General features: G+C 40.0%; 1 protein-coding gene across 1 annotated transcript in view; it reads right to left on the bottom strand.

Annotated features, from left to right (window-relative positions):
• Positions 1 to 15,707, bottom strand: part of BLM (BLM RecQ like helicase) — an 88,761-nt gene that overhangs the window by 62,185 nt on the left and 10,869 nt on the right. The window lies entirely within an intron of this gene.

Raw genomic sequence — 15,707 nt, 5'->3', positions numbered from 1 at the left:
GAACAAAGGAATAACTGAATTCTCTGCCTAAGGGGAAAATCGGGAAAAGAAGGAAGAGCACCACCAATGACAGCAATGGTTTACCAGCAAGATACCGTGCTTCATAATTACCTAGTTTCAACCTGAAAGAACACTTTTACCAAGCATATTTATACCTCTTGTGTAACAAATTGTGACACTGCTGAGCTACTGCCTGGGATAATGTGTAGCTTAAGCCACCTTAAAATTACTGGGGCCAAAGGAAGATGGGATAGCAGAATATACGGCTAGTAAACAATTCTCATTCATTTGAGCTGAGAGTTATAACCCTCTTTCCTATTCTATGTTTACCAGAGATCTCCTTTTATTTTATACCATGTATCTTAGAAGGATTAACAACACTAAATGATATTCACGGAAATATGAAGTTTTACATATATCATATACTCCACTCGCTAATTATTAAAATAATCTATGTTTAACAACTACTTTACTTTAAATAACAGTGAAAAAAGAAAAACTTGGTAGAAAGTTCAACTGGGAAATCTCCATGTGTTGAGCTTGATGAAGATGATTATGATATAGATTTTGTTCCACCTTCTCCAGAAGAAGGAATGATTTCTGCCTCTTCTTCCTCTTTAAAATGCTTTAGGTAAAATAGCTAATTAATAAACACTGAATAATTCACACTGATATGTGAATTATATCTTAATAAAGTTGTTACCAACCCACCACCCACTGTCAACATTTATCAACTCATCAACTATTATCAGCTCATCCAATACTGTTTCATCTGTACACACATCCCAAGGTCCTCACTTCACCATTCTGGAAGTCAACCTCCCAAAATAGTGATATTTTAATTCTGTCATTCCTTCTTCATTCATTAGCTGGAATAGTTCTATCAAGAGAAATGTTCTGGGCTTCCCTGGTGGCGCAGTGGTTGAGAGTCTGCCTGCCGATGCAGACGACACGGGTTTGTGCCCCGGTCCGGGAAGATCCCGCGTGCCGCGGAGCGGCTGGGCCCGTGAGCCATGGCTGCTGGGCCTGCGTGTCCGGAGCCTGTGCTCCGCAACGGGAGAGGCCACAACAGTGAGAGGCCCGCGTACCGCAAAAAAAAAAAAAAGAGAAATGTTCTCTGATCTATTATTTTGTTACCCAGTGGTACAGTTGACATAGAAAAGACAGGATAAATGTTGGATTCTTTTCCTTTATTTATTAGTTTTCAAAATAATGAGTTAATTCTCTAGCAGCCTCTAATGGTGGTCAATCTTTTTTTCAGTATCATTATTAACTCATGAATTAACCATTAGGTATGTTTTAATCCAATATAATTATCATCCTTATCGATTCTCAAACTGTTTCACGTTTGCCCAGTGGGAGCCTTTCCAGGTTGACTCTTCAGTACTTTTGACATAAACTTAGTAGGTTTTGAGACCTTCCTTACTAACTGGAATGAAAAGACATCCCAGACTTATCTTGTGCATTTTTTTGCCCCAGACTTAGAATCAGCCATTTCCCCAAGGAGCCCTGATTTTTATTTTTAGTGGTGAATATTTTAAGACCACAGTCTCTGCACATCCAAAGGCACCTCTCCATTTTACATCCAGTTTAAAAGCACTGGCCTTTCACTGAAGTATGCTCTCTCTAAGGTCCTGTCCAATATGGAAGTTTTTCACAGAATAAATGATAAAGAGTGAAGTCACACCACTGCCCTCTCAAAATTTCAACCTCAAATGATTAGATGGCTGACATGGAGGGAGAGGCACACAGTCCTTCAGCCTTAAGACAAAGCAGGACATAATGGTCCATGGCATCATTACTTAACCTTTCCCCACATTCCTTCTAAGTTTTTATTGTTCCTGTCTCAACTTTCTACAATTTTTCATATCTTATTTATTTTTATATCAAAACTAGCCATGGTATTCTTTTTTTTTTTTTTAGAAAGAGGGTTTATTTATTTATTGGCTGTGCCATGCGGCATGCAGGATCTTGGTTCCCTGACCAGGGATCGAACCTGTGCCCCCCTGCAGTGAAAGCACTGCGTGCTAACCACTGGACCGCCAGGGGATTCCCCTAGCCATGGTATTCTAATAGTTTTCCAACATTATTCCACAGTACGATTTGATATGCATATTTAGTCATCTCAATAGTACATGTGTTTGATTCATAACTGTAGTGACACATTATGGATTCATAGTTGTCATGTAGTCAACCTTAACACTGGGGCACCCTTCCCTATTTTCAAGCTACACTGCTCTTTGGTTATTCCCACAGGGTAGCATCCTCTAGTCAGTCATATTCTGAAGCATGGTAGCAAGTACACAATTTTCCTTCTCAACAGCCTTCAGCAGTAATGCTTTTAAGGAGTTGGTGAGTACTGAGAAGCAAAAAATATCAATAAAATTGTTTGACATGCAAAAAAAATTGTTCATCAACAGCAAAGATAAGTGATACAAAATTAAAAGAAGAAAATAAATGGAAAATAAGTAGAGACTAGTGCAAAGTTTCACAATACTAAAGGGGATGAACAATGAGAGCCCAGAAACGGATAAGCCTTCTGAATTAGACTCACCACAAAAGTAACAAGTATAATTTGGAAAATGATTAAAAATTTCTATCATGTACATGAAGGAAGTTATCATGGCATTGTAAAACAATATAAATAAGTAAAAAGCTGATTGAACAGTGCAAAAAAATTACTGAATGAAACAAGTAAACTAGAAAACCATATCCATACATAGAAAGAATAAATAAATCAATGAAAAAAAAGGTATGAGAGAATGACAACAATCCAGGGCTGGAATATAAAAAAATATATCCAGCGAATGAGACTTCCTGAAGTAGTAAAAGAAACCACTGACAAATAATAAATGATTAAAGGAGTCCTATCTCAACAGTATCTTGAACAAATAAAAATAATTCAGGCCAGAAATTCAGAGGACCTTTATTGAACCAGATAAGACTAAGACATAGTCTCCTGAAATTAAACTAAAGGGAAACATTTTTTTTAAAAACCCTACAAGTGGGCCTCCCTGGTGGCGCAGTGGTTGAGAGTCCGCCTGCCGATGCAGGGGATACGGGTTCGTGCCCCGGTCTGGGGGGATCCCATATGCCGCGGAGCGGCTGGGCCCGTGAGCCATGGCCGCTGGGCCTGCGCGTCCGGAGCCTGTGCTCCGCAGCGGGAGAGGCCACAACAGTGAGAGGCCCGCATACCGCAAAAAGAAAAAAAAAAAAAAAAAAAAAAAAAAAAAACAAAAAACCCTACAAGTGGCTAAGTAAGAAACATATCACATTTACGTAACAAACAGAATTACTTCTAACTACTTCTCTGATCTTAAGTGTATGTCTCAATATAGTTTTACTTATGTATATAACTGCATGAACAACATTCAAATAGAGATACAGAACATTTCTAGCATATCAGTATGCTTTCTTGGGCCTTTTCCCAGTTAATACACCCCAGATATAACCATTATCTGACTTATTCACCATAGGTTAGTTTTGCCTACTCCTGAACTTACATGGATATATGGAATCACACAGTATGTATTATCAATGCATATTTGAAATGGCATCTGTTAAACTCAAATCATTTCTAACAGATATATTAAAACATAAAATTAGAAGTACTTAAAATGAAGACCCAATACAATACCTTATATTTTACAACAGGGATGAATCCATTAAAAATAGGGGCTAAAATGAGACTGTTCTCTTATTTTCACTCTGTTAGACATTCTTACCAATGCAAAGATATTCAAAAAGGGAAATACTAGAAAAGAAGAGATGAGAATATCATACATGTAGACAATTCGATTATATACCAACACAATTCAAAGAAAATCAGTCATAACAATAGATAATTAAAACTTCAGTGAAGTGGGTAAATAAAAGATAAATATAAATCCACAAAAGTCAAATGCATTCTCATGTAGTAGTAATAACGAGTTAGAAAATATAATTTTTAAAAAGCATTCAATTAACAATAGCAACGAAAAACATTAAACTACCAATTAACCAAACAAAAGACACACATCTTCATGATATAAAGAAAATGACCAAATATTACTAGGATAAATAAAGAAAGATTTGGATAGAGAAATATTTCATGTTCTTAAATGAAAGGTTTAAATATCACAAAGGTAACAGTTTTTCATAAATTGTGAGTTTAACAAAATTCCAATTAAAACACCTCAAGAATATTTCACAAAACTCAACAAAAACACTTCTAAAATTCATTTGACAAAAGCATGAAACAAGAATACTAAATAACAATGGGGTGGGAACTAGCATTAGAAATATTATAATCATATTAAATGTAACTAATTTAAATGGCATGGTACTCAGCTTTTTTTTTTTTTAAACATTTATTTATTTATTTGGTTGCACTGGGTCTCAGTTGCAGCAGGCAGGCTCCTTAGTTGCGGCTCACGGGCTCTTTAGTTGCGGCACGCAGGTTCCTTAGTTGTGGCATGCAAACTCCTAGTTGCAGCATGCATGTGGGATCTAGTTTCCAGACCAGGGATCAAACCCAGCCTCCTGCATTGGGAGCATGAAGTCTTAACCACTGCGCCACCAGGGAAGTCCCCAAATGGCATGGTACTCATCTTTGAAAAAGAAAATCCTAGGGCTTCCCTGGTGGCGCAGTGGTTATGAATCCGCCTGCCAATGCGGGGGACACGGGTTCAACTCCTGGTCCAGGAAGATCCCACATGCCGCGGAGCAACTAAGCCCGTGAGCCACAACTACTGAGACTGTGCTCTAAAGCCTGCGAGCCACAACTACTGAGCCCACGTGCCACAACTACTGAAGCCTGTGCACCTAGAGCCCGTGCTCCACAACAAGAGAAGCCACTGCAATGAGAAGCCTGTGCACCGCAACGAAGAGTAGCCCCCGCTCGCTGCAACTAGAGAAAGCCCGTGCTCAGCAACGAAGACCCAACGTAGAAAGGGAAAGAGAGAGAGAGAGAGAGAGAGAGGGAGAAAATCCTAGTCTCCAAAATACAGTGTTTAATGTTTAATGTTTAATGAGAGAAACATAACAAAATAGGGTAATCAATATTTAACAAGTGTTATGGGCATAATCAGTACGCAATATATTCTACATCAGGAGTTGGCAAAACTATGATTCACAGGCCTGTTTGTTCACATACTGCCTAAGGCTACTTTAGCACCATAGTTGGGAAGTTACAACAGAGAATGGTCTGCAAAGCCTAAAATATTTACTATCTGGTCCTTTACTGAAAAGGCTTATTGACAATTACTCTAGATTATTGCTGGATAAAATAAGAAATTATTAAATACAGGGTGAGGGTGAGGGATGGATTGGGAGTTTGAGCTGTGTACACACAGCTATATTTAAAATAGATAACCAGGGACTTCCCTGGTGGCACAGTGGTTAAGAATCCGCCTGCCAATGCAGGGGACATGGGTTTGATCCCTGGTCTGGGAAGATCCCACATTCCACGGAGCAACTAAGCCAGTGTGCCACAACTACTGAGCCTATGCTCTAGAGCCCACGAGCCACAACTATTGAGCCCATGTGCCACAACTACTGAAGCCCACGTGCCTAGAGCCTGTGCTCCACAACAAGCGAAGCGAACACAATAAGAAGCCCATGCACCGCAACAAAGAGTAGCCCCCTGGGCTTCCCTGGTGGCGCAGTGGTTGAGAGTCCGCCTGCCGATGCAGGGGACGTGGGTTCGTGCCCCGGTCTGGGAAGATCCCACATGCCACGGAGCTGCTGGGCCCTTGAGCCATGGCCGCTGAGCCTGCATGTCCGGAGCCTGTGCTCCGCAACGGGAGAGGCCATAGCAGTGAGAGGCCTGCGTACTGAAAAAAAAAAAAAAAAAAAAAAAAGAGTAGCCCCTGCTCGCCACAACCAGAGAAAGCCCACGTGCAGCAACAAAGATCCAATGCAGCCATAAATAGATAGATAGATAGATGGATAGATAGATAGATAACCAACAAGGGCCTACATTATAGCACAGGGAACTCTGCTCAATACTCTGTAATAACCTAAATGGGAAAAGAATTTGAAAAAGAATAGATACATGTATATATAGAACTGAATCACTTTGCTGTACACCTGAAACTAACACAACATTGTTAATCTACTATACTCCAATATAAAATAAAAATTAAAAATAGAGGGCTTCCCTGGTGGCGCAGTGGGGCTTCCCTGGTGGCGCAGTGGTTGAGAGTCCACCTGCCGATGCAGGGGACACGGGTTCATGCCTCGGTCCGGGAAGATCCCACATGCCGCAGAGCGGCTGGGCCCGTAAGCCATGGCCGCTGAGCCTGCACGTCCGGAGCCTGTGCTCCGCAGCGGGAGAGGCCACAACAGTGAGAGGCCCGCGTACCACAAAAAAAAAAAAAAAAAAAGAAATTATTAAATACAGGAAATCTCTGACAAGAAGTTAAAATGATCAGGCCAAAAGTGGGAACCCAGAGAGGTAAGGAGAGCACTGACAGTTGTTTTCGTCCTGAGGACAGCTGTCTAATCCTGAGAATCTGAACATCAATTTTGCTAGCCTTGGAGAAAAAAGATGGACAGAATCAAAGTTAGGGCACAACCACGGTGGGAAATGTTCCCCTATAAAACCAGCACCCCAAAGGGCTATACCATCTGGGCAAAGGTAAACCAAAATTAAACCTCACTTCTATTCCCAGGTATCTATAAGTAAAGTTATCAATTGCTGAGGGACTGAGTGGGAGAGACTCCGAAACCACAAACCTGAGAATCTTCTGAACCCAATTTTTATCACCCACATATTTTTTTAAAAATCCAAGTCATGAATTTAGATTAAAGTCATCTTAACTCCAAGGCATCTTCCAAATGCAAATGCAAAAATGTCTCTGGAGGACTATGCCTTTATCTTAGGCCTTAAACAGTTCCCACAACAAGACAATATATAGCAAATACAGACAAAAATTGTCAACCACACAAGTAAACAAGGCACCAGGAATGAGAACTAGTTGTAACAGAAAGAGTCAAACAGTATCAGACATACCAGTATAAAGCAATTAAACTTATGTTTACAAAAATAAAAGTCAAGCTTGAAAATATCTACAGTAAACAGAAAACTATAAAGTTGACCTTGCCAACAGAACTTCTAGGAATGAAAGATACAATAACCAAGATTCAGAATTCAACAGATAGATTTACCAGTAGACTACACACAGCTAAAGAGATAATTAGTAAAGTGGGGGGAAAACCAGAAGAAAGTATCCAGGACCTGGCTCCATGGATTTCTCACATTCTTACATGGTCCAAGCCTTCTGAGCAAAGGACATGTGAAGTAGCAGATGGTCTTGGTTGCTGTATTCCTCTGGTGAGATTTGGAGTCACACTTCCCCCAGAGACATCTCACAGTAGTAAAGATAAAGCCCTTTCTTTTCTCTCCCTGGAGACATTTCCCTACATTCAAGATAATAATCCTCAAGGCCCCTTCCCCTCTCACCCAGGGGAGATTTGCCTACATTCTACGGTAAAAAGTGATCTCTCTGGAAGGGAGGATGTGCAGATGTGCCAGAAACCCTCGAGTGCTCAGTCTCTGAATTTTGGGGTTTCTTTCCTGTGATGCACTCAACTGTATACACAGGTATCATCTAGCCCTTATCACATCACCCTGTGGGAATTAGGGTGTAGGGAATGGATGCAAGGTATTGCTGCAATAAACCATCTGTATCTGTGACCCAGGGGTCTTGTGCCTCGTCAGTACATGTGTAAACATTTATGTGCGTGTGTGTGTGTGTGTGTACGCATATAAATAACTGTTAGAGGCTGTTAGCTTAAAAGTAGGGTAAATTTTAAGATTCCCACATAGTTTCTGACTTAATAGATGCATACATGGAAAACTAAAGAAAGAGATAGAAAATATGAGAAGTTAAAAGACATGGGAGACAGAGTAAGAAAGTCTAACATAAATCTAGCTAGAAATCTAGTTCCAGAAAAAGAGGAGAAACTGGGGCAGAATATTTTAAAAGATAATAGCTGGGATATTTCCAAGATGAAACACACAAATCCTCAGATTCAAGAAAGCAAACAGCGATTTCCCTGGTGGTGCAGTGGTTAAGAATCCACCTGGGGGAGGGGGAAGGGTAAGCTGTGACAAAGCGAGAGAGAGGCATGGACATATATACAGTACCAAACGTAAGTTAGATAGATAGTGGGAAGCAGCCACATAGCACAGGGAGATCAGCTCGGTGCTTTGTGACTGCCTGGAGGGGTGGGATAGGGAGGGTGGGAGGGAGGGAGACGCAAGAGGGAAGGGATGTGGGAACAGATGTATATGTATGACTGATTCACATTGTTATAAAGCAGAAACTAAAAAAAAAAAAAAAAAAAACGAGAAGAAAAGAAGCACGTGCCTACATCATCTTTGGATCAAGAGGAAATAAAAAATTGAAATGGGGATTAATTAGGAAACCAGGCTAGCCTCAGATAATACCTATCTGTTAATAGGCTAGATAGCTGGTCTATTATTGGGATAGATACCAAGTGTGCTAAGAAAGAGCTAGATTAGCTCAGGTTTACAGCCTTAAATTAAGGTTTATTTAAATCACCAAATAAAACTTTTAATTGGAATTTCTATAGGAAAACTATCTTTGTTATTGCAAGGGTGAAATCCTGTAGGCCTATTTTCCCCCATTTATACAATTATTTTAATGTTGCTGTTCTTAATAAATAAAGGTTTCTGAGATATTAAAAAAATAAAAAATAAATAAATGCAGATAACAAACAAACAAACAAAACAAAACAAACAAAAAAAAGAATCCACCTGCCAATGCAAGGGACATAGGTTTGAGCCCTGGTCCGGGAAGATCCCACATGCCACGGAGCAACTAAGCCCATGCACCACAACTTCTCTCGCTGCAACTAGAGAAAGCCCGCACGCAGCAACGAAGACCCAACACAGCCAAAAATTAATTAATTAATTAATTAATTTAAAAAAAGAAAGCAAGCAAACAAATTCTGAACAGGACAGAGAAAAATAAATCCACACCAAAATACATCATTGTGCAAAACTTGGGGGTTTTTTTGGTTGTAACAAGCAGCTTGTTGGATCTTAGTTCCGCAACCAGGGATTGAACCTGGACCCTGGCACTGAAAGCACCAAGTCCTGGGACGTCCCTGGTGGTCCAGTGGTTAAGACTCCGTGCTTCCAATGCAGGGGGGTGTGGGTTCGATCCCTGGTTGAAGAACTAAGACTCCACATGCCATGCAGCACAGCCAAAAAAAAAAAAAAAAAAAAAAAGAAAGCATTGAGTCCTAACCACTGGACTTCCAGGGAATTCCCCTCATTGTGCAATATTTGGACAGATAATTGATTTCTCTTCAGCAAAATTGGAAATCATAAGACAGTGGAATATAACACATTGTAAATGACCTATACTTCAATTAAAAAAAAAGACAACAATGACAGTGGAATATCTTCAGTCTGCTGAGAGTAACCTAGAACTTTTCCCCCAGCAAAAATATCCTTCAACAATTGAGACTGAATTGCGTTAAGGGTGAATTTTATGGTATATAAATTATATCTCAATAAATCTTTTATTTTTAAAACTGGCTATAATAAAAGCAACAGATAAAGTGTTGGTGAGGATGTGGAGAAATTGGAACCCTTATCCATTGCTGCTGGTAATGTAAAATGGTGCAGCTGCTTTGGAAAACAGTCTGGCAGTTCCTCAAAAAGTTAAACACAGAGTTACCATACGATCCAGCAATTCTACTCCTAGATATATACTCAAAAAAACTGAAAACAGGTACTCCAACAAATACTTGTATCTGAATGTTCACAGGGGCATTATTCATAATAGCCAAAAACTAGAAACAACCCAAAGTTCATCAACTGATGAATGAATGGATAAAGGAAATGTGTATATCCATATGGAATATTATTTGATCATACAAAGGAATGACCAAAGCATACTGATAAGCTCTACAGTAATGATGAACCTTGAAATATTATGCTAAGAGAAAAAAGCCAGGGCTTCCCTGGTGGCGCAGTGGTTGAGAGTCCGCCTGCCGATGCAGGGGACATGGGTTTGTGCCCCAGTCTGGGAAGATCCCGCATGCCGTGAAGTGGCTGGGCCCATGAGCCATGGCCGCTGAGCCTCCGCATCTGGAGCCTGTGCTCCGCAACGGGAGAGGCCACAGCAGTGAGAGGCCCGCGTATCACAAAAAAAAAAAAAAAAAAAGCCAGTCACAAGGAACCACATATAGTATGATCCCATTTATATGACATGTCCAGAATGAGCAAACCTATGGAGAGTAATTAGTGACTGCAGGCCGGGGGTGGGGGTGGGGGGCGGTTGCTGGTTAGATTGGGGGTTAATGGCTAGGGGTGTGGGGTTTCTCTTCAGGCTGACAAAGCTGTTCTAAAATTGAGTGTGACAACTGCTGCACAAGCTTATGAACAGACTAAAAGCCTCTGAATTATACACCGAAAATGGGTGAATTTTATGGTATGTGAGTTATATCTCAAAAGAGTTGTAATTTAAAAAAATCAAGGCAAAATAAAGACATTTTCAGATCATCGAAAACCAATAGTTTGCCACTAGCAGACTCTCATTAGATGAAATTCTAAAGGATGTACTTCGAGGTAGTAGAAAAGTGAGCCTGGGTGGAAGCTCTCAGATGATAGCTGGACTGAAGGACAAAGAAAGTGGTAAATATTAGGTTAAATTTATGCAAACCTTGCCTCTGCAAAACAACAACAATAATGTCCTCTGGGGTTAAAAAAAATAGTTAAAATACCCAACAATAATGACCCATAAGTGAGGAGGGAGGTAAGGAGAGTGAATGTGTCCCAAGGCCTTTGTATTGCCTGGGAGGAGTGTAAGGTGTTGCTAAGCTTTAGACTTGGAGAGGATAAATATGCATGTTGTACTTTCTAGAGTAACTGCTAAAGAACAAAAAGAGAGCATTTAACTTAAAATCTAGAAGGGGAAATGATTAAAAAAAAAAAAACTTCATCTGTAAGAAAGCTACATAAAAGGGGAAAAAAGGAAAAAAATAATACAAAGAAAAAAATAAGGTAGTAGATTTTAATCCAAAAATTTATGAATTATAATAAATGTAAACAGACTAATTGCCCTGATTAAAAGATTACAATCTGAATTTTTAAAATGATATCTAACTACTGTATTTGCTGTTTATTAGAGACACATCTAAAACACTAGGTGTATAGCAAGGTTAAAAGTAAGAAGATAGGGGCTTCCCTGGTGGCGCAGTGGTTGAGAGCCCGCCTGCCGATGCAGGGAACACGGGTTCGTGCCCTGGTCTGGGAAGATCCCACATGCCACAGAGCGGCTGAGCCCATGAGCCATGGCTGCTGAGCCAGCGCGTCCGGAGCCTGCGCGTCCAGAGTCTGTGCTCTGCAACGGGAGAAGCCACAACAGTGAGAGGCCCGCGTACCACAAAAAAAAAAAAAAAAAAAAAAGTAACAAGATAGAAAAAATATACATGAAGTAAAACTGATAGAATGACAAGAAGAAACAGAAAAAAGATTGTAATTATAGTATAAAATTAGCTCTCTCAGTAATCGATAGAACAAGTAACTAAACAATCAGTAACAACCCAGAGATTTGAATAACACAAATTTGACAACAGCAAAATGTATGTACACATTCTTTTCAAGAACAGACATTTACAAAAGGTGACCATGTACTAGGTCACAAGGCATGTCTCAACAAACTTCAAAGGACTGACATCATAATGGCATGTTTCCAACCAAACATAAGTTAGCTATAAATCAATAATAAAAAAGATAACTAGAAAAAAACTGTTTTCATATCCACTGGAGATTCATACCTGAAGAAATAATGATTATATAATGATGGTCTTTCTAATCCCAGTCATTCTTTAGTAGCTGGCATCATCATTCAGTAATTGGCATTCCACTATAAAGAACTTCCCCTTCTTCTCTATTTGTTTTCTATCAGTAAAGATTCTTAATTTATTCAGTGGGTTGTAATCCATACTATCATTATTTATGCTGATGCTCAAATTGTTTCATATAGGCAGTGGGAATAGAATTCCTTTAAGCTGGCTCCTTTGTCCTTTTTTATTTTTTATTTTATTTATTTTATTTTTTTTGCGGTACGCGGGCCTTTCACTGCTGTGGCCTCTCCCGTTGCGGGACACAGGCTCCGGACGCGCAGGCTCAGCGGCCATGGCTCACGGGCCCAGCCGCTCCGCGGCATGCCGGATCTTCCCGGACCGGGGCACGAACCCGTGTCCCCTGCATCGGCAGGAGGACTCTCAACCACTGCGCCACCAGGGAAGCCCTGTCCTTTTCTATTTTTAATTGTGCTAAAACACACCTAACATTAAAAATTTACCATCTTAATCGTTTTGAAGTGTACAGTTCAGTGATGTAAAGTATATCCACATTGCTGTGCAACAAATCTCCAGAACTTTTCTGCCTTGCACAACTGAAACTGTGTGCCCATTAAACAATAATTTCCCATGTCCCCTTCCCCCCAGCCTCTGACAATCACCATTCTACTTTCTGTTTCTATGAATTTGACTACTTGAGTAGACTCATACAGTATTTGTTTTCTTTGTGACTGTCTTATTTCACTTAGCATAATGTCCTCAAGGTTTATTCATGTTGCAGCATGTGTCAGAACTTCCTTCGTTAAAGGCTGAATAATATTCAGTTGTATGTACATACCACATTTTGTTTATCCATTCATCTGTCGATGGGCATTTGAGTTGCTCCCACCCTCTGGCTATTGTGAATAATGCTGAAATAAACACAGGTGTACAAATACCTCTTTGAAACCCTGATTCCAATTCTTTTGGGTATGCACCCAGAAGTGGAATTCCTGGATCATCCAGTAATTCTATTTTTAATTTTTTGAGGAACTGCCATACTATTTTCCACAGCAGCTGCACCATTTTACATTCCCACCAACAGTGTGCACGAGTTCCAATTTCTCCATAACCCTCATTTCTCTACATCCTTACCAACAGTTGTTATTTTCTGGTTTGTTTTTTTAAATAAATAAATATATATATATATATATATATATATATATATATATATATATATATATATATATATATATATATATATATATATATTTATGGCTGCTTTGGGTCTTCGTTGCTGCGCGTGGGCTTCCCCTAGTTGCATGAGTGGGGGCTGCTCTTTGCTGTGGTGTGCAGGCTGCTCATTGCAGTGGCTTCTCTTGTTGCAGAGCAAGGACTCTAGGCTCGCAGGCTTCAGTAGTTGTGGCTTGCAGGCTCTAGAGCGCAGCCTCAGTAGTTGTGGCGCACGGGCTTAGCTGCTCCGTAGCACGTGCGATCTTCCCAGACCAGGGCTCGAAGCCTAGTCCCCTGCATTGCCAGGTGGATTCTTAACCACTGCACCACCACAGACGTCGTTTCTGGTTTTTTTTTTTTTTTGCGGTACGCGGGCCTCTCACTGCTGTGGCCTCTCCCGTTGCGGGGCACAGGCTCCGGACGCGCAGGCTCAACGGCCACGGCTCACGGGCCCAACCGCTCCGCGGCATGTGGGATCCTCCCGGACCGGGGCACGAACCCATGTCCCCTGCATCGGCAGGCGGACTCTCAACCACTGCGCCACCAGGGAAGCCCGTTTCTGGGGTTTTTTGATAGTAGCCGTCCTGAGTGTGAGGCGGTATCTCATTGTGTTTTTGATTTGCATTTCTCTGATGATTAGTGATGCTAAGCATCTTTTCAAGTGTTTGTTGGACATTTGTGTATCTTCTTTGGAGAAACGTCTATTCAAATCTTTTGCCTCCTTTTTCATTGGGTTATTTGTTATTTGTTCGTTTTAAAGAACTGTAGGGGTTCTTTACAGATTCTGGACTTGGGGAAAGGGAGCAAGAGTGAGGCATTACACAGGGGCATGAAGAAACTTCTGGGAGAGATGGATATGTTCATTTATCTGATTGTGGTGATGGTATCTCCTATATATCAAAACTGGTCAAATCATAACTTAAATATGTGCAGTTTATTGTAGGTCAATAAAGCTGCTTCAGAAAAAGTAAACTCAAAGAGCATCTAGAAGACTGAAAAGTGTTTTGGAAATTTTACTTCCCTTCAGCCCCTTGACAACAACTAGAGATAGATGACTAAATCAGTGACTATAATATGAAGTATCTAATTCAAAAAAAAAAAGAATTTCAAAGTTTTCCTTCCTTCATCTGAAGCAATTTATTAGCATTGTGATTATCTAGACTCCTGAAGTTTGGTAGAATTTCCCTATGAAACCATTTGGACCTAGTGTTTTTTTGTTTTCATTGGGATGGTTCTTTCAAAACTTTGTATATTCTATGGAAATTGAGGTATTTAACTTGTAATCTTTATGGGGATCCATTTTGTTAAATTGTATTTCCCTAAATAATTATCCATTTCATATAAATATTCAAATATGTTTAGAGGTATGCAAATTAATCTCGTATTTTAAAAAATTTCTTCTATATTAGTGGGTTTTCCCCCACTTGTCATTTGTTATTTTGCATTTGCAATTTCCTCCTATTTTCTTTTTTTTTTTTTTTTTCACACGGGCCTCTCACTGCTGTGGCCTCTCCCGTTGCTGAGCACAGGCTCCAGACGCTCAGGCTCAGCGGCCATGGCTCACGGGCCCAGCCGCTTCACGGCATATGGGATCTTCGCGGACCGGGGCACGAACCCGTGTCCCCCACATCGGCAGGTGGGCTCTCAACCGCTGCGCCACCAGGGAAGCCCCCTTCCTATTTTCTTAAGTTAGCTATTAGTTTGCTGGCTTGTTAAATTTTTTAAGATACAAGATTTTGATTAATCACATGTTCTTCCGTTCTCTATCTCATTAATTTCTGTTTCTATCTTTATTATTTTTTAGCCTCTTGTGCTTTCGTTTGGTTTACTTTTTGTTCTTTTTCTAACTTTCCAAGTTTGGAATTTAGTTCATTTATTTTCCGTCCTTCATTTATAATGCCTTTAAAGCTATAAACTTCCCCCCTTCACCACTGCTTTATATGTGTCTTATAAAATCTGATTTGTTGTGTTTTCATTTCATTAATTTTCAGGAATCCTTTATTTCAGTTTGTATTTCCCTTGTATCCAATAGTTCTTTAACAGAAGGTTTTTAATCTTCCAGATGGAAGGGCCTTTTCCTTTTCTTTTAAATTCCATTTTAAATTTCTAGTTTTGTTGTACAATGATAAGGACTGTTCATAATCTTTCTACTTTTGGAAAATACTAATGTTTTCTTTCTGACCTAACATATTATAAAAATTAATAAAGGGAAACCTCATTTAAAATGGAGTTGTGAAGTCTTAAAGGGGGAGCTCTCTACACATGTACCTTTCTTCACAGCTTACTTCACGTTCCTGGGCGGGAAGCTTACTTTATTACCCAATTCTCTCCTTGTTGAGCAACAGCCCAGGCAATGAGAACTCCAACAACTCAGCCACCCTGAACGTTCACATTCCTCCAACGGACTGCGGTTTGGAGCAGCCGTTCGCAACTTCTCCTTTTTCTATATAAAGTAAGGTTGCTCTCCTTTGTTCTCCAGACCTACCCGTGGTTTGCTATAGTTTTCATGTCCTAAATGGCAATTCCTCTGCCATTCCTGAATAAGCTCATTTTGCTAGTAAAATAACTAGCTATTTTATTTTTAAGTTGATAATGTGAACTATTTTTAGAATGCAAAATGCACACTTGAGAAGACATATTATTACTGGACTAACCCTGCAACTTTTTCA

This window comes from Mesoplodon bidens (assembly GCF_964165515.1).
Source record: "Mesoplodon bidens genome assembly, chromosome: 3".
Lineage (NCBI taxonomy): Eukaryota > Metazoa > Chordata > Mammalia > Artiodactyla > Ziphiidae > Mesoplodon > Mesoplodon bidens.
This window is presented reverse-complemented; position numbering and strand designations above follow the sequence as displayed.